Genomic DNA, 24,176 nt, shown 5'->3' on the forward strand with positions numbered 1-24,176 from the left:
AAGCAGTTTCTATCAGGCTAACGATGAAGAACAAGGTGAGAGCATTAAGGGTGTTAAGTAGATTTCTTTAAAAGGAAGCACTCTCAAATAGTATTGCAGTGCTTATGAACGGGAAGTATAGCAATTGATTGATTATTATTGATAAATTAATACTTTTATTTTTTACATTTGGTATCACAACATTTTTCAATCCCGAGGGCCGATCTAAAACGAACCGCTGAATGTTCCCAAAGCTATATGACTGTGATACCCTCATCTCATTAAAGGGAGACCTAAATCCACAGTTTTTTAAATGGTACGCCATTGTATAATGTGAGTTAAGTAGCTATAAAAGTACTATTGCATCGTCTTAAGACCTAGGTACACAATACAAGATCTTACGGCTTCGGATTCATTGTTCAATTCCTTTACTAGCTTTAAGCCAATAGGAATTAAGGAATACATGCTGATGTCCACTGCTGACTTCTAAATTTCATAGCGTTGTAAGAAGGACATAACCCGGAATAATCCGTTTAGCCTTACCGGTAACCTCCATAGGAAACCCTCGAATTATTGGCGAGCTTGTTGCACTCCAGACCACTAATTAAAAATCGAACATCCCCTTGCACTCTCAAAATAATTTCTTTAATCACCGCATCACTTAGAGATCACTATAATCTGTTATTAATATCTCTTTTCAGACATTGTAGAATAATATTACAATGAAGTCAAGTTACATATATTCTAATCTTCTCATTTTAAGGCGATTTCTGACGTAGTGGATTCATATTACAAATAGCTTCACAAGCACGGGGATGCTTATACTATAGCAAGTGACCCATCAACTTGTCCATCATTTAACGCGCTTTCTCTTTACTATACCTTATGCTAACCGTGATATTCATTCTTTCTCAGCTAAAGATTTCTTGTTCCGCACGTCACAGGCTTTAAACTCGAATATTTCGAATTTGCAAGTCCTAAGAACAATATGAGTTGCTGTACTTTTCCCATTTCACCCCACAGGCTCACTTATTGTTGTACAGCATGCAAACTTATTCCACTCGTTCTAAAGCAAGTATCATGGCGGATCTCGACATCAACTGTTATTATCTTTTTATGTAAATGCATCCTGATATCTACAATTAGTAATACCATTATTTCTGAAGAAAGCCACAGTCGGCAGCCTTGTAGATAAATCTTTTGCCATATGAAAATAATTTCTCAACAGATTTTAGTCACTTACAGCGTGTAAGTTGCAATTGAAAAATCCTAATCTACCTACGCTTCTATGTCTGGTTGATTGTAGTGCATGCTGATTACATTCTTTTTGATAACAGAACAACAAGTATCTCGACATCTCCTCTTAATAGAACATTTGAATGTTTCTGTAACTTGGTAATACAATGTTCTGTGAAAAAAGTCTGAAGTAACGATCTATGCACATATCAGTGTGCATCGACTTTCTTCTTACCAATGTTAACGGCTCTTAGCTGGACTGTGCAACGAATGTACTGTAGGCAGTTTGCCATGAAATTCCGCTATATGTAGCGGTCATCTATGCAGAATTCTACAGACGATTTGATGCTTCTATTTTTGTAAAAAAAATTAACTTGGTGATCTAGGATGGCTCTGGTCAACGCAGATGGATATGCACCCACACATACCAGGCAAAATGACAGTCTGGTTCAGTGATAGAGATGAGTACACTTCGTAAGCTTCTATTGCTGGCGATTAATCGGGTACATTTTGTGGTGCATCTTTCTGCTCTTAAAAAGATACCTTTGAGTGGATGGGCATGACACACAAAGTCTATTCAAGGCAGCTAAATGAGGTAGTGTTGAATTTAATAAATAAGATTACAGAAATTCTTCTAGTTAATCATTCCGTCTCATATGTGAAAGGTGTCAAAAAGCTAATACAATCGTTGAACTAATCTGCTACAGAGGTTAAGCTTGGCAGAAGTTTACTCACCTTTGAGAAAACGTTTAGAAGATAGAGAAATTCAAATCCTGCAATAAGCTTAATAAGAGTGTGCGATATGGCAGTGTGTAGTGCAAAAAGAACCGTGCGAGTCAGAAAGACTTTAAGGTTCTATAGCCTGAAGATTAGTGTGATAGATATATTTCGTTCTCAATATAGCAGCTTGATGAAATGAGTCAACGTTGCAAAAGACGCCCCGAAATATTTTATACACGCAAGTTTAACTTTGAGGCTAATCGAAAGTTAATAACAGTATCTATTGCTTTCTTTGGGCACCGAGACGAGGAAGCACTCGAACACTATTACTAAGAAAGAAAATTCATTGATTCAACTCCAAGATGTAGAAAGTGAGCCTAGGAAGTTTTATATCTTTCAGGTTTAACTGCAGCCAAAGTTAACGGTTCGGAAAATGTAAACGTCTCTTGTACAATCAGAAGGCCACAGAGCTTAACAACTTTCCGTAAAAGTTACATTACACTTATGGTCGTAAGCTTGTAAAACAATCAAATGCAGGTTATTGGTATTAAACTCTAATAGCAGATTTCTAGGTAATTAGGTAGGTGATTACCTTGTAAACCCAGGCACGCTCCTCTTGGCTTTTGAGAAAAGTCCTGCCAGTGAATTTATAAAGTTAGAAGTTTAAAGCACTGATTCGCGATACAAAGTAGTTATACAGACCAGGTAGAACAGGTGTAGAACACAGACATCAACAAAATTATCATTTGATATATTTTTTTTGTACTTAAGTTTCATTAGGAGAGATTCGATTAAGAACACCTGAAACATATAAAACTTCCTATGCTCCCTTAGTAACAGTGTTCGAGTACTTTGTCGTCCTGGTGCCCAAAGAAAGGAATTTATACTGCTAGGTTTATATCTTGAAAGTTAAACTTCCGTATATAAAAAATTCCGAGGCGTCTTTTGCAAACTTGACTCACTTCATCAAGATGCTATATTGATAACGCTACGTATCTATCACACTAATCTTCAGGCTATAGAACCTTAAAGCCTTTCTGACTCGCACGGTTCATCTTGAACTACAGACTGCCATATCGCACCCTCTTATTAAGCTTATTGGAGCATTTGAATTTCTCGACCTTCTAAACGTTTTCTCACGGGTGAGTATAATTCTGGTAAAATTCCCCTCTGTAACAAATTAGTGCACAAACTGTATTAGGTTTTTGACACCTTTCATATCTGAGACGGAATGGTCAACAAGAAGAATTTCTGCAATCTTATTTATTAAATTCAACACTACCTCATTTCACTGACGTGATTAGAGCTTGCGTGTCCTGTCCATCGACTCAAAGGTATCTTCTCAAGAGCAGAAAGCTATTCCACAAAATGTACCCGATTAGACACCAGCAGTTCAGGTTTACGAAGTCTACTCGTCACTAACACTGAACCAGACTATCATTAGACCTGGTAGGTATTCGAGCATATCCATGACAGTGGACGAGAGCCATCCTAAATCACCAAGTAAATTCCTTTACAAAAATAGAATCACCAAATCGTCTGTAGAATTCTGCATAGGTGATCGCTTCATATAGCGGAATATTATGGCAACCTGCCTACAGTAAAGTTAAGTCCTTGCACAGTCCAGCTATGAGCTATTAACATTGGCAAGAAGTAAGATGAAACACACAGATATGTTCTTCAGACAGTTTTCAGACAGCACTGTTTTACGAAGCTGCAAAAACATTCAGATATTTAGCTAAAAGAAGATATCGACATACGTGTTGTTGTTTTATCATAACGAATGCAAGCAGTTAGCATGCACTACAACCAACCAGACATAGTAATATTTGATAAAAGCGTAGTGAGATCATAATTTGTCAATTTCATGTTACACGGTGAAATATTCTAAAATTTGTTGAAAAATTAATTTCATATTGCAAAAGATTTAAGATTTATCTACAAGCCTGCTTGCTGTGATTTTCAGCAGAAACAATGGTATTACTAATTGTAGATATCAGGATGCATTTAGAGAAAAAGATAATAACATTAGAAGTCGAGATCGGCCATAATGTTTTCATTAGAATAAGTTTCGAGTCAGTTTGCATGCAGTACAACCGACGAGAGCGGGCGGGTTGAAATGGGAAATGTACGGCAGCTCATATTGTTCTTAGGACTTGCAAATTCGAAATATTTGAGTTTAAACCCAGTGACGTGCGGAACAAGAATGAGAAAAAATGAATATTACGGTGAGCTCATAAGGTATAGTAAAGAGAAAGCGCTTTAAAAAGATGGACAAGTTGATGGGTCACTTACGATAAGACAAGCATCCCCGAGCTTGTGGACCTTTTTGTAATATGCATCAACTACGTCAGAAATCGCCTTAAAATGAGAACTTTAGCACAGATGTCACTTGACTTCGTTCTAATAATGTTCTACAATGTCTGAAAAAAGATATTAATAGGAGATTAAATCGATCTCGAAGTGATGCGGTGATTAAAGAAATAATTTTGAGGATGGACGGGGATGTTTGATTTTTAATTAGTGGTTTAGAGTGCAACAGGCGCGTAAATAATTCGAGATTTCCATTTTGCGTTGTCCGGTATTGCTAAACGGCTTAGGCCGGCTTATGTTCTTCTTACAATGCTGTAATGTAGAAGTCAGCAGTGGACATCGGCATCTATTACTTAATTCATATTGGCTTACAGCTAGTAAAAAAATTTAACAATGAATCCGAAGCCGTAGGATATTATGGTGTGTACCAAGGTACTAAAAACCAAGCAGTGGTGCTTTTAGAGCTCCTTAAGTCAGAATATACATTGGTGAATAATTTTAAAAAACCATGGATTTACTTCTGCCTTTAATAAGAGGAAAGTATCACAGACCTGTACCTTTGGGAACGAATAGCGGTTGGTTTTACGTGGGCCCTTGTGATTGAAAAATGTTGGGATACCAAATGTAAAAAACAAGTATTCATTTATCAATGATATTCAAGCAATTGTTATACTTCCTGTTTATATGCAACTGCATTACTATATGAGAGTGCTTCTGCTGAAGAAATCTACTTACGACTCATATCGCTCTCACCTATTTCTTAATTGTTATTCTGATAGAAACGGTTTTATCCAAAGAGTTCTGTTCTTACGGATATACTATTTAAAGAAAGTCTTCTTTGTGTTAACGGACGAGGCTATCAAATATGGGTTGAATTAGCGTCCTTGCAGCTCACTAGGGCTTACATACAGAGTTGTGTAGGATTCACAAGGTTCCTGTCTATCACTAATAATATTTTCCCGATTGTATCCTGTATAACTTGCTACGGGACCCATTTTATTCTAACCTCCAAAGCAGCCTTAATTTGGGCCTGAGACCGGTAATCTCATCTATGAGCCAAATAAAGAATCGAGTCTCAGTTCTTTTGAGATCTTCTTTTACACGGTTAGGTGGAAAATTTTTGCGGTATAGTCATCCCTGTGTTTGCTAAGGACTTTTTAATACTGGTCATCACAAAGCAACCAAACTGTGGGCTAATCAAATAACACTTTCATATAAGCTCATTGTATGCTTTGATTAGTATCAAAGTGCTACACGTATCATAGAGCAGGAAAAGTCATTAATTTCAGAAGTCTCTTGTTAAAAATTCTCCATATCCAAATTCTTGAATGATATCACGGTAGCATAGTCTTGATAAGAATATCGTATCAAAATTTGTCATTCTGACATCCTCTTGCCCTCTATTAATAAACTCTCATGTTCTTGGTGTGTCAATGCTGTCTTACTCGGAAAATTTAATCAAATTTTCACTCGCACCTCCCGTCTCGATTTCCTAACTTTAAAACCTTTTGCAGAGCTATTCATCTTGTGAAAGCCTCGGCACAACGATTGTGTAATTGTGAGATACAAACCTCTCCTTTTGGTATAAGCAGTGTAATCCCTCTGTATTTCTTCAATATTTCAACAGCAAGTAATACTCTATATTCTACTCTGCTGCATAGAGTAAATAACTGCAAGAATAGTGAAAAAAGCACAGTCGTTATGACATTAGATCAGCCATTATACTCGAAAGGTGTTCAAATCGTACCTCAGCTGAAGAAATTTCTGAACGGTCCAAAGTTGTACCGGCTTTAGAAAGTTTTCGTGTTAAGTAATTTCTAGGCTCCATTGGATACATTTTGTTAGGAAAGGGTATAGAAGAACTTTGGTGTAACCTGTACACTATTACAAATTTAGTGAAAATGCTGAATGTCAATGCCTACTCAAGATCATTGAGAACTCACATCTAGACTTTGCTCCGGGATCTCTACATGTGGTTTTGAAGACATTTACAACCCTCGGAGGAGATAATATCTAGGATCTGCTATCTTATTCAACAATGTCTGGCTGACGAAATGAATATGTAACATTCACAAGAAAATGAAACTGCATTACAAAAAGCATATTAGGAAATCTCAAAATTAAGACGGTGACATTTTCCGAACCGTTAACTTTGACTGCAGTATATAAAGAAGGTCATAATCGTATTGCAGTTCATCCAAAGGGACGTCCGAGAAATTGGCCCCCACCATTGAAGCACTAATTATCTCTTCTAGTGCAATCGTTAGTGCTTCGTTAGTGTTTTTTAGAACACCAACTCCCAGCATTAGTGCTTTAAGAGTTTGTACGCTAGAAGCCAAAAATTTGGGGGTGGGGTAACTTAACTTTAGCCCTTCCAGAAATCACTAACGATAAAAACTATTGCAATCGTTAGTGCATCGTTAGTGCTTCTAGAAAACACTATTAGTTTCGTTTGTGCTTCACAATTAGTGTGGCTATGCTCAGTTATATGTCACGGAATTCCCATAAGGAATACATGGGGAATTTTTAATTGGCTCAAATTCTCGCCAAATTCAAAAGCGCTAATGACCTCTTCTAATGCGATCGTTATTGCTTCGTTAGTGCTTCTTAGAATACCAAGTCGAAACATTAGTGCTGCAATAGTTTGGACGCTAGATGCAAAGAACTATTGGGGTGCAACTTCTTGTTAGCCCCCCAGGAAACACTAACGATTAATCCTGGTGCAATTGTTAGTGCATCGTTAGTGCTTTCAGGGAACACTGATGGTTTAGTTTTGCTTTGCTCTTATTGTAGATCTGCGCACTTATATGTCACAAAGATGTCCAAACTCTCGAGATCGGCGCTCACGAGTTCGAAACTTACGCTCATTAGACCTCAACCTGCCGAAGTGAGCCTGAGATAAGGCTGTTGATGTGAGAGTGAGGTTGAGTGAGCTCTTGGTGATACTGGTGAGGTAAGCGTGAAGTCAGACTGGTGATGTGAGCGTGAGGTCGAAATGAGTTCGTGAGTTCAGGTCGAAATTAGGTTTTGAGCGGGAGGTTGAGTGAGGTTAGGCCAAAGTTGGCAACTCTGGTTACAAAACTCCCATAAATACATGGAGAATATCTCACTGGGACAAATTCCCGACAAATTCGAAGCAGTTAATGATATCTTTAATACAATCGTTAGTGCTTTGTTAGTGCTTCCTAGAGCAGTGACTCTTAACATTAGGGCTGCAATAGGCCTAACAATAGGACACTAGAAGCAAAAAAACAGTCCCCCCAGGAAGCACTAACAATCAAACCTAGTACATTTTTGCTGGTCCTAGAAAACACTACTAGTTTCGTTAGTCCTTCATTATTAGTGACGAATGTCACGTAAGAAAAACATTGGGAATTTTTCGTTGAGTTAAACTTCCGCCAAATTAACAAGCACTAATGATCACTTCCTGTGCAATCGTTAACTACTTCTTAGAGCACCAAATCCGAACACTAATGCTTCATTAGTTTCGATGCTATGGAAAAAAGGGAAAAAAACGATCTAACTTCACGTTAGTTCCCCAGGAAGCACTAAAAACAAAATCTAGTGCAATCCATAGTGCTTTGTTAGGACTTGTAGAAAACCGTATTAGTTTTCTTTGTTTCCCTACTAGTTCTGTTTTGCGAGATGAATTTCATTATGTTTCTAATTTTTTCGTATCAAAATGTAATCTTTTTTCGTTGGTTCATATATAAACAGTCATTTTATTATTTATTCTTCTGCATTGTTTTACGATACGATAAAAATTAACTACAATCTTTAACTAATTTTAGTATGATTAATTCTGTTTGTTGAGTATGTAAAATGGTGTTTACGGGTTTTGGAACAACGTTAATTGATCTTTTACAATAGTATTATTTATTTGTGAACTTTAGGCTTCATGATTCAAAGTTGTATACGAAGATGAAAATGGTAAGAAGACTGTAATTAAAACAATGTAAGTTAACTAATGGGGAGTAATTAATTTATGTGAAGTGAAGTAACTGTTACTGATTAACTTTTACCTTGAACAATTCTTCTATAGAGATACCTTTTGTCACCCCGGTTACCCTAGCAGACATCTCCTACGTTAAATACAAATTGTTAACAGGGTTACCAGCAACATACGAAATTTAATACCATACAGTGTTCTACTAATTATTCAATATACACAAACCAAATAAAAACAAAGAAGGCATACTTCAATAATTATAAATGTATCAACTCAACGGTGATATGTATACACGACTCCAAAAGTGCATTACCACCTGCAATTCTCCTTTTGCTAAAATATCAGGCAACCCAACAAATTGGCGATTGGGTTGGTTACAACTTCGAAAGGCGTTGAACTAAAACTCAATTTTGTCAGAAATATATCAGTGTGCCAAACTGCAAATAAGAAAGAAATAGAGAGAGAGAGAGAGAAACTTTCTTATAGTAAATTCTAGTTCAAAGTTCTTAGCACTTGCTTCTGGACGTGATGCTTTGTTTCTTTTTTTCAGGGAACAGAAACGTTCTGGCGTCTAAGAAATATCATATAATATTGCAAATTTGCAAGTGGATGTATTTACATTACAATTTCTGGTAATAAAGATATAATGATTGTAAAAAGTAACTTTAATTTCTTTATCCTGGGGGATCCTTCATCAAGTCTTAGGGGCTCCTTATATCTCGTCGTCCCCCCGAATATCGATATCGAAAATGTAGAATGATATATTCATGTCCATACATATCTGATATCGAATGTTAATATATAATAATATAGATATCGACGATAGTGTTATCAACATAACACAGGCCTATGACCGAGAAGTGATGCTTGAAATATATTGGAAACAACAATCAAATTCTAAATAAGTTCTCCATTTCCGTATTCAATGTTGAGGGGGAAGAACGTGAACCCGAATAGAAATTTTAAGAAAGAAAATGTTAAGATAAAAGTAGGTTTTCCGTTTCCCCTCCAATACAAAACTATTAAGAGAAAACTATTACTGTAATTTACCTTTTACTTCTGTTTGTGATTGTTATCACAAATCAGCGAAAGTACACATACTTTACACAGTATACCAATACACTCTATAACTTTTCACAACCAAGCAAGCCGGAAGATGAATTTCCTGTGATATTAAAGTAGAATGTTTTAGAAAATAGTCATAATTCATTGGCCATATTTCTATTAGTACTTTCATACCAACTAAAAGCTACAAGACTAAAAAACTTATGCATTTACCTGACATTTTCATTTTCTTAATATGTCCCCTACCCTGGGCTAATTCTGGCTACCGCGGTTTCAGGTAATCAACCCTCGACAGTTTGTTGAAAGATATTCCATAGTTCATGTTTTTTCTTCGTTACAAAAACACTTCTAGTTGACTCTATTCATGGTGAATTACTGAACTTAAACATTTACAATTATTGTAAAATGAATAATTATTTTTAAACATAAAAAGACGTTACAGTTCAGTAGAATGCAGTAGTAGATGGAAGTGAATAAAATAATGTTTGTTTGTTGAGATGTGCAAACTGAATGTGAATAATAAGTGTTTATTCACGCATTCTCTTCTCGAGAGGCGGATCTACGATGGACTTCAGGGGGCTCGGTGGTTATTAATACTTCTATTTCGAGGTACTTTTAAGAGCTCCAAACTCTGGAATGGGTTTTGGAGAAGAGTGGAAGAGAGAAAATGAAATGAAATCTTTGAGTTTTACGTCCCACGATTATGCCGGTTAGGCTAAAGGACACGGTGATGATGAGTAATGAATGAAATGGTGGAATGAAGAAAGTGGGAGGAAACAGGAGAACCCAGAGAAAACCAACGCACACGGTGTTTGTCCACCACAAAGTTCACTTGGCGGGGGCAGGGATCGAACCCGGGACCCCAAGCACCAGAGGTGAACGCTCTACCACTGAGCCACCGCGGCCCCGAGTGGAAGAGCGACTATGTGTGAATAAAAACTAATTATTCACATTCTCTTCCACTCTTAGTGTTATCTAGGACCACGAACAATGTACTATCAATTGCACTAGGTTTGATTGTCAGTGCTTCCTGGTGACCTAACTACACGTTTGTCCTTCAAAGTTTTTATTCGTTTCTAGTGTCCAAACTATTGCAAAACTAGTGTTCAGCGTCACTGCTCTAGGAAGCAATAACGAAGCACTAACGATTGTATTAAAGATATCATTAGCTGTTTTGAATTTGTCGGGAATTTGTCCCAGTGATATACTCTCCATGTATTTATGGGAGTTTCGTAACCAGAGGTGACACTTTGACTTAACCTACTTAACCTCACGCTTAAAACCTAACTTCGACCTGAACTTCATTTCGACTTCACGCTCACACAACCTCACCCTCACATCACCAGTCTGACCTCACGCTCAAATAACCAGCCTGACCTCACGCTCACTCGACCTCACGTTCACATCACCGGTCTGACCTAACGATCACTCAACCTCTCGCTTACATCACCTGTCAGACCTCACGGTGAAATAACCATCCTGAACAAACGCTCACTCAACCTCACGTTCGCATCACTAGTCTGACCTCACGCTCACTCAACCACACGTTCACCTCACCATCCTTATCTCACGCTCACTTCGTGAGGCTGAGACCGACTGAGTTTCGAACTCGTGAGCGCCGATCACGTGAGTTTGGACATCTGTGTGACATATAAGTGCGCATATCTACAATAATAGTAAAGCAAAACTCATCTCTAACACTGAACCAGACTGTCATTTGGCCTGGTATGTATGCTAGCATATCCATCTCCGTTGAGCAGAGCCATCCTCGATCACCAAGTAAATTCCTTTACAAAAATAAAAGCATCATATCATATGTAGAATTCTGCATAGAGGATCGCTGCATATAGCGGAATATCATGGCAAACTGCCTACAGTACATTCGTTGCACAGTCCAGCTAAGAGCCGTTAACATTGGTAAGACGAAAGTCGAAGCACACTCATGTGTGCATTGATCGTTACTTCAATCTTTTTTTCAGAGAACATTGTATTACCAAGTTACAGAAACATTCAATATTCTATTAAGAGGAGATGTCGAGATACGTGTTGTTCTGTTATCAAAAAGAATGTCATCAGTTAGCATGCACTACAATCAACCAGACATAGAAGCGTAGTGAGATTAGGATTTTTCAATTGCAACTTAAACGCTGTAATTGACTAAAATCTGTTGAAAAATTGCTTTCATATGGCAAAAGATTTAAGGTTTATCTACAAGGCTGTCGAGTGTGGCTTTATGCAGAAATAATGGTATTACTAATTGTAGAATCAAGATGCATTTAGATAAAAAGATAATAACATTAGATTTCGAGATCCGCCATGAAACTTCCTTAAAACGAGTGGAATCAATTTGCATGAAGTACAACATTAAGTGAGCTTGCGGGTTTAAGTGGGAAAAGTACAGCAGCTCATGTTGTTCTTAGGACTAGCAAATTCGAAATATTCGAGTTTAACCCTGTGACGTGCGGAACAAGAAATCTTTAGCTGAGAAAGAGTGATTATCACAGTGAGCATAAGGTATAGTAAAGAGAAAGCGCGTTAAATGTTGGACAAGTTGATGTGTCACTTGCGATAGGATAGGCATCCCCGAGCTTGTGAAGCTTTTTGTAATATGCATCCACTACGTCAGAAATCGTCTTAAAATGAGAACGATAGAAGAGATGTCACTTGACTTCATTGTAATAGTATTCTACAATGTCTGAAAAGAGATATTAATAAGAGATTATATCTATCTGTAAGTGATGCGGTGATTAAAGAAATAGTTTTGAGGATGCAAGGGGATGTTCGATTTTTAATTAGTGGTTTAGAGTGCAACAAGAGCGCCAATAATTCTAGTGTTTCATATGGAGGATACCGGTAAGTCTAAACGGATTATGGTGGGTTATGTCCTTCTTTTAAGGCTATGAAATTTACCAGTCTGCAGTCGACACTGTTATCTATTCCTTATTTCCTAATGGCTTAAAGCTAGTAAAGGAAGTCAACAATGAATCCGAAGCCGTAAGATCTTGTGTTGTGTACCTCGGTTTTAAGACGATGCAATAGTGCTTTTGGAGCTCTTTAACTCACATTATACAATGGCGTACCATGTAAAAAAAACCGTGAATTTACTTTTCCCTTTAATAAGACGGGGGTATCACACACGTATAGCTTTGGGAACTAACAGCGGTTTGTTTTAGGTGGGCCCTTGCAATTGAAAAATGTTGGGATAATAAATGTAAAAAACAAGTATTAATTTATCATAGATAATCAAGCAATTGCTATACTTCCTTTTATATACAACTACAGTATTATTTGAGAGTGCTTCCTGCTGAAGAAATCTACTTAGCACCCATAACGGTCTCACCTGGTTCTACTAATCAAAGCATACAATCAGATTACGAATCAAACCATACAATGAGATTGATCATTGATAAATCAATATTTACGATTTTTACATTTGGTATCTGTAATGCCCCTCGATTTCGGTCCGATAGGACTCAACACTGAATAAAAAAAAAAGGAAAAGGAATCCTTACCCCACAAGACCAGAGGCTCGTATCCACTAAGGTTACCGCAAGCAGCCGTGAAATTTTCCAGAAAACAAGACAATATTATTCAGTTTTTAAAATATTATGGCAAATCAGAGCAAAAATTTCATCTGATAACAATTTATTAACAATAATTCAAAAGTCAAAACAGCTGAATAAATAATTTGAATTAAAGATCGAATTGAATATGTATGTAGTGATAATTTCCTTCAATTCAGCAATCTACCTTACAATAATTAATATTTAATTGAAGATACAATATACAACACCTTTAACAGATCGATTTTCCAATTTAATCAAGAATCTTAACGATTTGACAACTTACTAATTTATGAACGATGTAGCAACAAATGACGTAAGGTAGTATTTTCGGAACTAATTACTTAATAGAAACGAGGCAGTAATAAACCGCATACGCTAATAACTTAAGTAATGATTACTTAAATAGTTAAATACGTTAGTCTTTCTTAAAGCTTGTCTTGCAATTTCTGGAATTTTACTTTTTTAAAAAAAAAATTACAGAAACGGATCCGAGTTCGATTTCTTTAACAAATTAGACTGATCAACCAAATGGAGCAAATAACACAACCGAACACATACATTAACTGTCACAAAGACACAGAAAGGATAGAAAAGGAAGTTAACAAAACTGGTTTCTTACCTTTAATTATCCGCAATCTGCTCACCCTCCTATTTACTTCTCTGTCTGTGCCCAATGTTAATAAATTCAAGAAAGAAATAAAGAACCAACAACCAGCAAACAACGACAGGTTCCTTCAACAAATCCCTCCTGGACTCGGCCATTCAACAAATACTCGAAGCGAAGGCAAACGGAAACTACTCGCAGCAACACCCAGCGGAAGCAGCGACAGGTCACAACTGACCTCCCACTACCTACGGAGCCACGAGGCAAGGAAGAAAAGCGTTGTTGCCACATCGTCATAACTACAAACTCCTATTACTTCAATTCACATAATCCAATATTATTTCTGTTCACAACATACATTATTTAATTATTTCTTCTTTCTTTTCATGTCCATAATAAGTATTTTATTTAACAATTTTTATTCATTTATATTCAACTTTATTACGTTAAACAGACTCGTCCATATTTCTGGGGGGTGTTTCCTAAGCCGTCAAACCAGCGCAGAAGTATGTCCCAAGGAACGTCATCCAGTGGCGGCTCGAAGGGAAGTCACATCAGTGGCGGCTCGAATGTATGAACCATTACAACCTACCCCTCCGCGAAAAAAAAAATTTACACAGTAAAATTTTTCCTTTTCTATTCGAATTATCCAAATTTTTTGGACTGGCGGCTGGAAAACTCAAACAAAAACATAAAAATAAACAGGAATTAATAACAATTGCACAGTAAAATTTATATTAACACATTAAAATATTACTTCAATTTTATTATTTTCCCTTTCATTTGAACAACAATATGAATCTCATTTATACTATAAAATTTTACTTTATCTGGCCAGATTTAAAATACAAGAATTTAATTCTTAACAACCCCAATATACTTTCATAAAATAAACAACTTACACATAATATTTATTTACATTAATTTATAATCATTGTATTTTTACAGAAGTGTACTGGACGAGTGCTATGTGTTTTAAATTGTCATTCTTACCTTCAAGTTTTTTACATTCTTCGGGGATAATACTTTTTAAGTTCAGTTACATGCGATCGTCGCCAGCTATGTGAAGCATCCTCAGGATTAGACACAAGCACCGTATTAGGAGTTAAAAATCTTTGCACAATAAATGGACCACACCATTTATAAGATAATGATTTATTTATTTTATCTTTTAAAGAGGATTTTACATGGGTTTTTAATAATACCATGTCCCCAACATTAATTACCACAGATCGACGTCTCTGCAGCATTAATTTTCTTCTAGTTTCCCAACTCTTAGTCATGTTACTTAAGGCATTTTTCCAGATTTCTGAACTATTATGTGTGTTCAAGTCGAACTCTGAAACTTCCCACCTCATTTCTAAAGGAGTTAGTAATGGACGTCCAAAAAATAATTCAAATGGGATAGCTTTCAGTCCCGAGTGCTCACAAAGATTTAACATAAATTGAAATTCTGGAATTGCCTCAGACCAATTTTGTTGATTATCCCCAAAATACGCTCTAAGGGAAATTTTCAGCGTTTTGATAAAACGCTCTGCACAATTCGCCTCAGCGTGATAAGGGCTTATTTTAATATGTTTTATACCATGACTATAACAAAAAAATTTTAAAGGTTTGAGAAACAAAGACAGAAGCGTTATCTGATGAGAGGGTCTCCGGAAAACCCAATCGACAGAAAACTTCAAGTAGTTTCTTACATATGGTCATAGCGGACAAAATTCTTAATCTCTCTAGAAAAACATACCTAGTTGCATTATCGACGCCGATTAAGATATATTTAAATCCTTTAGACACAGGTAATGGACCAATTACATCGACCATTACATTTCCCAATATTCTAGAGCTATGTGTTGATTGCAAATGACCCATTTTCTTTTTATTACATTCCTTTATTCTCTGGCAGAGATCACAAGTCTTGACGTAGTTCTTTACGTCATCTACGATCCCCTCCCACGTATATCTTCTCATTACCTTATGTAAAGTACGGAAGGAACCGGAATGTCCACCCGTCAATCGATGATCGTGGTAAAACTCAATAACAGGAATACGGAGATCGGATAGGATCACAATCTTATAAGGATAAGAAAGAGCCTTAGTCTTTTTCATAAGTAATCCTTTACTAAGAATGTAATTCCCAACATTTCGACCATTCTCAATTTCTTCTATAATACTCTTTAATGCTTCGTCCTTTCTCTGAAGATCTTTAAGTGGTTCCTTTACCAAAGGTAAACTCCACGAGTTGGCAACATTTAAATTTCTTTTCATTATTGCCAAACCCATCGGCCCATCAATTTCACTGAATTCAAACGGATCGTACATACGAGTAAAAAAATCAGCAACTATGTTTTCCTGTGATTTTATATGTTTTAATTTGAAAGAGAATTGACAAAGTGTTTCAACAAGTGGGCCATACTTTTGCAACCTTTTAGCATTACCTAATATCCAACTAAGTGCTTTGTTGTCGGTATAAACATCAAATTCATTTATTAGATAATGCTTATAGCGTTCTATTGTGCGAACAAGACTAATAAACTCTATTTCATAGATGCTTCTGTGTCTATCTGCTTCAGATAGTTTTTTCGAATAGAACCCTACAGGGAGAAGGCGATTATTGTCGTCATATTGTGACACGCATCCAGCCACCGCTTTCCCTGACCCATCAACATGGATCACAAAGCGTTTAAACAGATCAGGCGTTTTCAAAACCACATTATCGATGAGTGTTTTCTTTAACTGATCTAAGCAAGCTTGATGTTCCGCCTTCCACTCAAAAGGTTTCTTAGGAGAACGCAATTCACTCAGTGGTGCCATTAGATCTTGTAAATTTGGAATAAATTTTCCAAAATAAGAAAAAAGACCACATATTTTTAACACACCACGTCTATTTCGAGATGGGGGAATATTTTGAACTGCTGATATTCTACTTTGATCTATTTGAATATTATTTCCATCAACTACAAACCCAAGATAATGTATACGTTTGTAAAAGAAAATACTCTTATCTGGTGAAATAGTAACACCAAAGGCGCGCAACCTATCTAAAACCTCTTTCAGAAGTATCTTCTGTTCTTCAATAGTTGATGAAAATAAAAGTAAATCGTCAAAATATATTCTTACACCTTTTCCTTGCATGTCACCTAATACCCTTTGCATCCCTCGAGCCAAAAGGCTGCTACCAGTTTTAATTCCTGCAGGAACTCTATTATAATGGTAGGAACCCCTTGGTGTTACAATAGTAGTAATCTCACAAGAGCTTTTATGCAAAGAGATTTGTTGGTATGCACGTTTCCAGTCTAACCTGCTAAATACAGACATGCCTGCTAGGCTTGTTAAACATTCCTCCAAATTGGGGGAAGGAAAAACATCATTAACTATGAGCTGATTCGCCCTACAGTAGTTTCCAACAATTCTGTAAGTGTTATTTTTATTACGAACTAGAAAACAACTACTTCCATAATTGGAATGATCAACTTCAGTGAGAATACCTTGTTTAATCAACTCATCGATATGATCATAAAATATTTTTCCTTAGCCTTTGGTACAGGGAAATGAGCTTCCTTAAAAGGCTTTTGTTCTTTCAAATAAATTCGACCCTCAAACCCTTTTATACAACCAATATTATCAGATATTACGTCACTATACTCTTTCTTTAACTCGTCCACGAATGCAAGAACCTCAGGCTCAGTATATTGTGTAGGAGAATTTAAACCAAGGGAATCCACTGTTGACATTCGAGGTTTAATATCACAAACTGTTTTTTGTACTTGAACATCTGCTGGAAAAAACTTATTTTTTTGCTATTAATTCATGAAATTTATTAGCTTGTTCTATATCGATGTCAGAAGCTTGAGGATGTGCACGCATTTGTACTTTTCATATTCATTTTACGACTATAATCCAATTGACTTCTATTAAATTTAACATATTGACTAGCCTTATAACGCAATTCCTCAATAGAGAGTGGTATAAGGGTTTGCAACATTTTGAACCTAACTGCCGGGTTCATTCCATTAATAATTATTTTCACTAACTGTTGTTCATTATCAAAAACACCCAAATACTTTGGCTGAAAAATAGATAGTATCAATATAATAATCAACAAACTCAGAAAGAGCTTGTTTACGATAAATGCGTTCACTAATTAATGTATTTTAGCCGTGTCTGTAATAAATTTTTCCACAATGTTCTTTCTAAATGGAATCCATGTAACATTATTGTTCAATGCCCTTTGAACCTCACGCAAAAATGCACCTTCACATTTTATTAAAATAGATGACAAAAGAAATGACATTGGATAACTACTTTCCGATTGTACACGCTCCAAAATGAGTAATAATTCAAAAACAGCAAAACTGTTATTACCATTAACCGGCTTAATATGCTTAATATTATTTTCCAATACTTCAATGTTCTTATTAAATGAATATTTTTCAAAATATTTATTATATGAAAATGTTCTGGTAGGTTCGGATCTGGTACCATTACTTTTAGATTCACCCTCACATAAATGATCACAGCTACGAACAGGAATTTGATTTACTGTCTCAATTCTCATTTGATTATAACGACCAGTATTTAGATGTAATGAACCTATGGGAGTTGAGTTTCTCAAATAAGATACTCGTCTATAATAGTTCTGCATATTTAAATAAGGATTTCGAACCCCTTCACTTCTATTCGGAGTAATATCCGCAGAAGGCTCACAGTATCTGTCACGAAACTCTACACGTCTTGTTTCATTACTCATACTATCAGGAAACACTTGATCCGACATAGGTGGTTGAACGACCCTACTCACATTCTGAATGGTTCCTGATTCGATCCCAGAAGCAAACACTGGTTCCACATTTCCATGCATACTAAAATTCCTATTCTGAAACGTGTTGTCTAATAGAATAGATCGGGCAGGGGGTGTTAGACTCATAGAAGTCTCACCGACTGTACTATTATTTACAAAACCGGTCTGGTCAATTGTATAAAGATCATTATCACTTGGCATGGTAATACTGACATATTCGTTATCGCAAGACATTTCAACCAATATAATAGCAAGTATATTCAATAAATAATAATACATATAAATCTAAATATATACAAGTAACTACCTTAATACTAAACACAAACTAACTACAAAGAATTTCGACCAAAGCAGAAAAAAAACAACGGTTCAATGCAAACAAAAACACGCAGCTCTCCCAGTACACATCCGCATTTCAACGATCTCAACTATTATGCAATAACTACAACATTGTCGATTATATTAAACAATGTTTCCTCACTTCTTTACTTTCTAACAGACTAACGTTTCCTTTATTTTAAGTTAAGTATCAATTATTCAACTATTTTCATTACATTGAACTGAATACATACCCAAAAAATTCCGTAAATAATAAATAAGATTTTTCTTTTTCTTTTTTTTTTAATGTATTGAGTAGTACTGTATTGAGGAGTTGAGTTATGAATTGAGGTGAGTTGTGACCTGTCGTTTGTAATGCCCCTCGATTTCGGTCCGATAGGACTCAACACTGAATTAAAAAAAAAAGAAAAAAAGGAAAAGGAATCCTTACCCCACAAGACCAGAGGCTGGTATCCACTAAGGTTACCGCAAGCAGCCGTGAAATTTTCCAGAAAACAAGACAATATTATTCAGTTTTTAAAATATTATGGCAAATCAGAGCAAAAATTTCATCTGATAACAATTTATTAACAATAATTCAAAAGTCAAAACAGCTGAATAAATAATTTGAATTAAAGATCGAATTGAATATGTATGTAGTGATAATTTCCTTCAATTCAGCAATCTACCTTACAATAATTAATATTTAATTCAAGATACAATATACACCTTTAACAGATCGATTTTCCAATTTAATCAAGAATCTTAACGATTTGACAACTTACTAATTTATGAACGATGTAGCAACAAATGACGTAAGGTAGTATTTTCGGAACTAATTACTTAATAGAAACGAGGCAGTAATAAACCGCATACGCTAATAACTTAAGTAATGATTACTTAAATAGTTAAATACGTTAGTCTTTCTTAAAGCTTGTCTTGCAATTTCTGGAATTTTACTTTTTTAAAAAAAAAATTACAGAAACGGATCCGAGTTCGATTTCTTTAACAAATTAGACTGATCAACCAAATGGAGCAAATAACACAACCGAACACATACATTAACTGTCACAAAGACACAGAAAGGATAGAAAAGGAAGTTAACAAAACTGGTTTCTTACCTTTAATTATCCGCAATCTGCTCACCCTCCTATTTACTTCTCTGTCTGTGCCCAATGTTAATAAATTCAAGAAAGAAATAAAGAACCAACAACCAGCAAACAACGACAGGTTCCTTCAACAAATCCCTCCTGGACTCGGCCATTCAACAAATACTCGAAGCGAAGGGAAACGGAAACTACTCGCAGCAACACCCAGCGGAAGCAGCGACAGGTCACAACTGACCTCCCACTACCTACGGAGCCACAAGGCAAGGAAGGAAAGCGTTGTTGCCACATCGTCATAACTACAAACTCTTATTACTTCAATTCACATAATCCAATATTATTTCTGTTCACAACATACATTATTTAATTATTTCTTCTTTCTTTTCATGTCCATAATAAGTATTTTATTTAACAATTTTTATTCATTTATATTCAACTTTATTACGTTAAACAGACTCGTCCATATTTCTGGGGGGTGTTTCCTAAGCCGTCAAACCAGCGCAGAAGTATGTCCCAAGGAACGTCATCCAGTGGCGGCTCGAAGGGAAGTCACATCAGTGGCGGCTCGAATGTATGAACCATTACATATCACAACATTTTTCAATCCCAAGTGCCCACCTAAAACCGCTGTATTATTCCAATGCTATCTGTCTGTGATACCCTCGTCTTATCATAGGAAGAAGTAAATCCACGGTTTAGAAATGGTACGCCATTGTATAATGTGAGTTAAGGAGCTTTAAAACCACGACTGCTTTGTTCTTGAAACCTAGGTACACAACACAAAAAACTGCGGCCTCCAATTAATTGTTGAATTTCTTTACTAGCTCTAGGCCGATAGGAATTAAGGATTACACGCCAATGACCACTGATAATTTCTAAATTACACAGCATTGTAAGAAGGAGTTAATCCGGCATAAGCCGTTTAGCCTTGCCGCACACCACGAAATAGAACCCTAGAATTATTGGCACAGCTGTTGCACTCTAAACCACTAATTAAAAATCGAACATCCCCGTCCATCCTCAAAATTATATCTTTAATCACCGCATCACTTAGAGATCTATTAATATTAGTCTTCAGACATATTATACTACTATTATAATGAAGTCAAGTATCATCTATGCTTCAATTAGTATCTCTGATAATGTTCTTATTTTAAGGCGATTTCTGTCTGTAATGCACATTACAAAAACCTTCACAATCTCGGGGATGCCTGTCCTTTCGCAAGTGACCTATCAACTTGTCCATCAAATAACGCGCTTCCTCTTTACTATACGTTATGAGCTTACCTCGATATTCATTCTCCCTCAGCTAAATACTTCTTCTTCCGCACGTCACTAAGTTTAAACTCGAATATTTCGAATTTGCAAGTCCTAACAACTAAATGACCTGCCGTACTTTTCCCATTTCAACCCATCAGCTCTCGTCGGTTGTACAGCATGCAAACTGATTCCACTCGTTCTAATGCGAGTATAATGGCGGATCTCGACATTTACTGATATTATCTATTTAAATGCATCCTGATATCTACAATTAGTAATACAATTATTTCTGCAGAAAGCCACAGTCGGCAGCCGTGTGGGTATGCCACACAAAAGTAATTTTTCAAAAGATTTCACTCTATTACAGAGTGTAAGTTGCAGTTGAAAAATCCTTATCTGACTGCGCTTCTTTTCAAATATTACTATGTCTGGTTGGTTGTAGTGCATGCTAACTGCTTGCATTCGTTTTGATAAGAGAACAACACGTATCTCGACATCTCCTCTTAGTATAATATCTCAATGTTTCCGTAACTTGGTAACACAATGTTCTTTGAAAACAGTCTGAAGCATAGATCTAAGCACATATCATTGTTTCGACTTTCTTCTTGCCAATGTTAACGGCTCTTAGCTGGACTGTGCAAGGAATGTACTCTAGGCAGTTTGCCATGTTATTCCGCTATGTGCAACGATCATCTATGCAGAATTCTACAGACGATTTAGTGCTTTTATTTTTGTAAAGTAATTTACTTGGTGATCTAGGATTGCTCTGGTCATCGGTTATGGGTATGCTCGTATACATACCAGGCCAATGGACAGTCTGCTTGAGTGTTAGAGATTAGTAGAGGTGAAGTCTCAACTGCTGGCGATTAATCTGGTACATTTTGTGGACTAGCTTTCTGCTCTTGAGAAGATAGCTTTGACTCGATGGACAGTACACGCAAGCTCTATTCACGTCAGCGAGATAAGGTAGTGTTGAATTTAATAAATAAGATTACAGAAATACTTGTTAAAAAGCTAATACAATTGGTGCACTAATCAGCTACAGAGGGCAAGCTTACCAGGACTTTACTCACCGGTGAGAAGACGTTTACAAAATCGAGAAATTCAATTCCTGCAATAAGCTTAATAAGAGTGTGTGATATGGTAGTCAGAGTCCTGCACGGGCCGAGCGTGCCCGGTTCGGCCCGGTGCCCGGCCCGGCCCGACCCGTTTCAAGTACTATCAAACCGGGCCGGGTATATTTCAGGCCGAATCGGTCCGAACCGGGCCGGGAACATTTCGGGCCGAATCGGGCCGAACCGAGCCGGGCACATATCGGGCCGAACCGGGCCGGCCCGGCTCGGCCCGGATACTCTGAAAAACGGTTCGGAAATTAATGTTGTCAGCATATTTGTTTTTTAATGTCCTCTACTACCTCTATTTTTGCCGTGTTTTTACGGTCTTAGCCTATGTTAATTGTAATGTGTTTGGGAAACTAACTCTTTATTCAAGACTGCGATGTACTGGTAATACTATTACTATTACTACTTCTACTACTACTGTTACTACTTCTACTATTACTACTACGACCACTGCTAATGCTACTACAACTACTATGAGTTCGCGTCAGATTTGACATGTCTGGTGGTACCGTATTTACCTTCGAAGTACAGAATAAAATGGAGAAATGCTAGTTATTATGGCCGGTCTGCGTAGAATGTGAACCGATGCTTCATCTACGAGGGAGAACAGTGGCTCAGTAGAAAAAACACTCACATCTGGTGCTAGACGTTGTCATGCTATGCGAGCTTTGTTGTGGACAAACATCGTGTGCGTGAGAGTTTCTTGGGTGGTCCTGCTTCCTCCCACTGTTTTCTTTCCACCAATTCATCCCATCATCATCCATATACCCTGAGCCGTAGTTACCTAAAGAACGTATGATAAAGTCAAGTACTAGACCTAGTAAGTAGAATTTGGTACGCTACAATTGGACCACGGAGGGCAAAACCATGAAGTGGCGTGCTCATAAGATCAGTGCAATTTGTAGTAATGTTCAATTAGCAAAACAAATATCGAATGGTGTTACATGTTCATGTATTGTTTATAGTATGATGCTACAAATATAATAAAATATAATGATCAAATAAATCACCAAGTCGCGAGGGTCGATTAGGTGTTCCTGGAACGGTGGCTCAGTGGTTGAGCGTTCACCTCTGGTTTATGGGGTCCCTGGTTTGATCCGAGCTCTCGTCAAGTGAACTTTGTGGTGGACCAACACCGTGTGGGATGTTCGCGGCGTTCTCGTGTTTCCCTCCACTTTATTTATTCCACTATTTCATTTATTTCTCATCACCATCGTCTCCTTTAGGTTAGTTGGCATAACTAGGATCTACCTACCAAGAAGAATAAACTAATGGATTGGAAATATAGACATTCAGTCTCTGGTGAATTTGATGATGAAGTAGACATCTACCTCAACATGTCATCATGTGTAAGAGAACTAGATATACTGCAGTGGTGGAAGCAACAAGAACAAACATTACCAAAATTGTGTAAATTAGCGCCTCAGTATCTCTTCATCCCTGCTTCTAGTTCGCCTACTGAAAGAGCTTTTAGTACTCAGGAAAGGAGAAATGCTCTAAAGCCTGAAACTGTTGACTCTGTTTCCGTAATATTCGATGCGTACAAGGACTATTACAAGTAAAGCGATGTTCATTTTGCAATATTGGTTTCTTAGGAAACCTTATATTTTCATTTTCCTAATATCAACTATCCCTTCTATTATATGTGATGTTAAGGCCATCTTAGGGATCTCAAACTATCTTAAGAAATCTCAAAAACCATCTTAGGGAACCTCAAAAAAAAGACGGTTACATTTTCCAATCCGTTAACTTAGGCTGCACTTAAACCTGAAAGATATAAAACTTCATAGGCTCACTTTCTACATCTTGGAGCAGAATCAATGAATTTTCTTTCTTAGTAATAGTGTTCGAGTACTTCCTTGTCTCGGTGCCCAAAGAAAGCAATAGATACTGTTATTAACTTTCGATTAGCCTGAAAGTTAAACTTGCGTGTATAAAAATTTCGGGGCGTCTTTTGCAACCTTGACTCACTTCATCAAGATGCTATATTGATAACGCTACGTATCTATCACACTAATCTTCAGGCTATAGAACCTTAAAGTCTTTCTCATTCGCACGGTTCATCTTGTACTACAGACTGCCAAATCGCACACTCTTATTAAGCTTATCAGAGGATTTGAATTTCTCGATCTTCTAAACGT

The sequence above is a fragment of the Thermobia domestica genome, chromosome 9 (assembly GCF_964235325.1).
Source record: "Thermobia domestica chromosome 9, izTheDome1.hap1.1, whole genome shotgun sequence".
NCBI lineage: Eukaryota > Metazoa > Arthropoda > Insecta > Zygentoma > Lepismatidae > Thermobia > Thermobia domestica.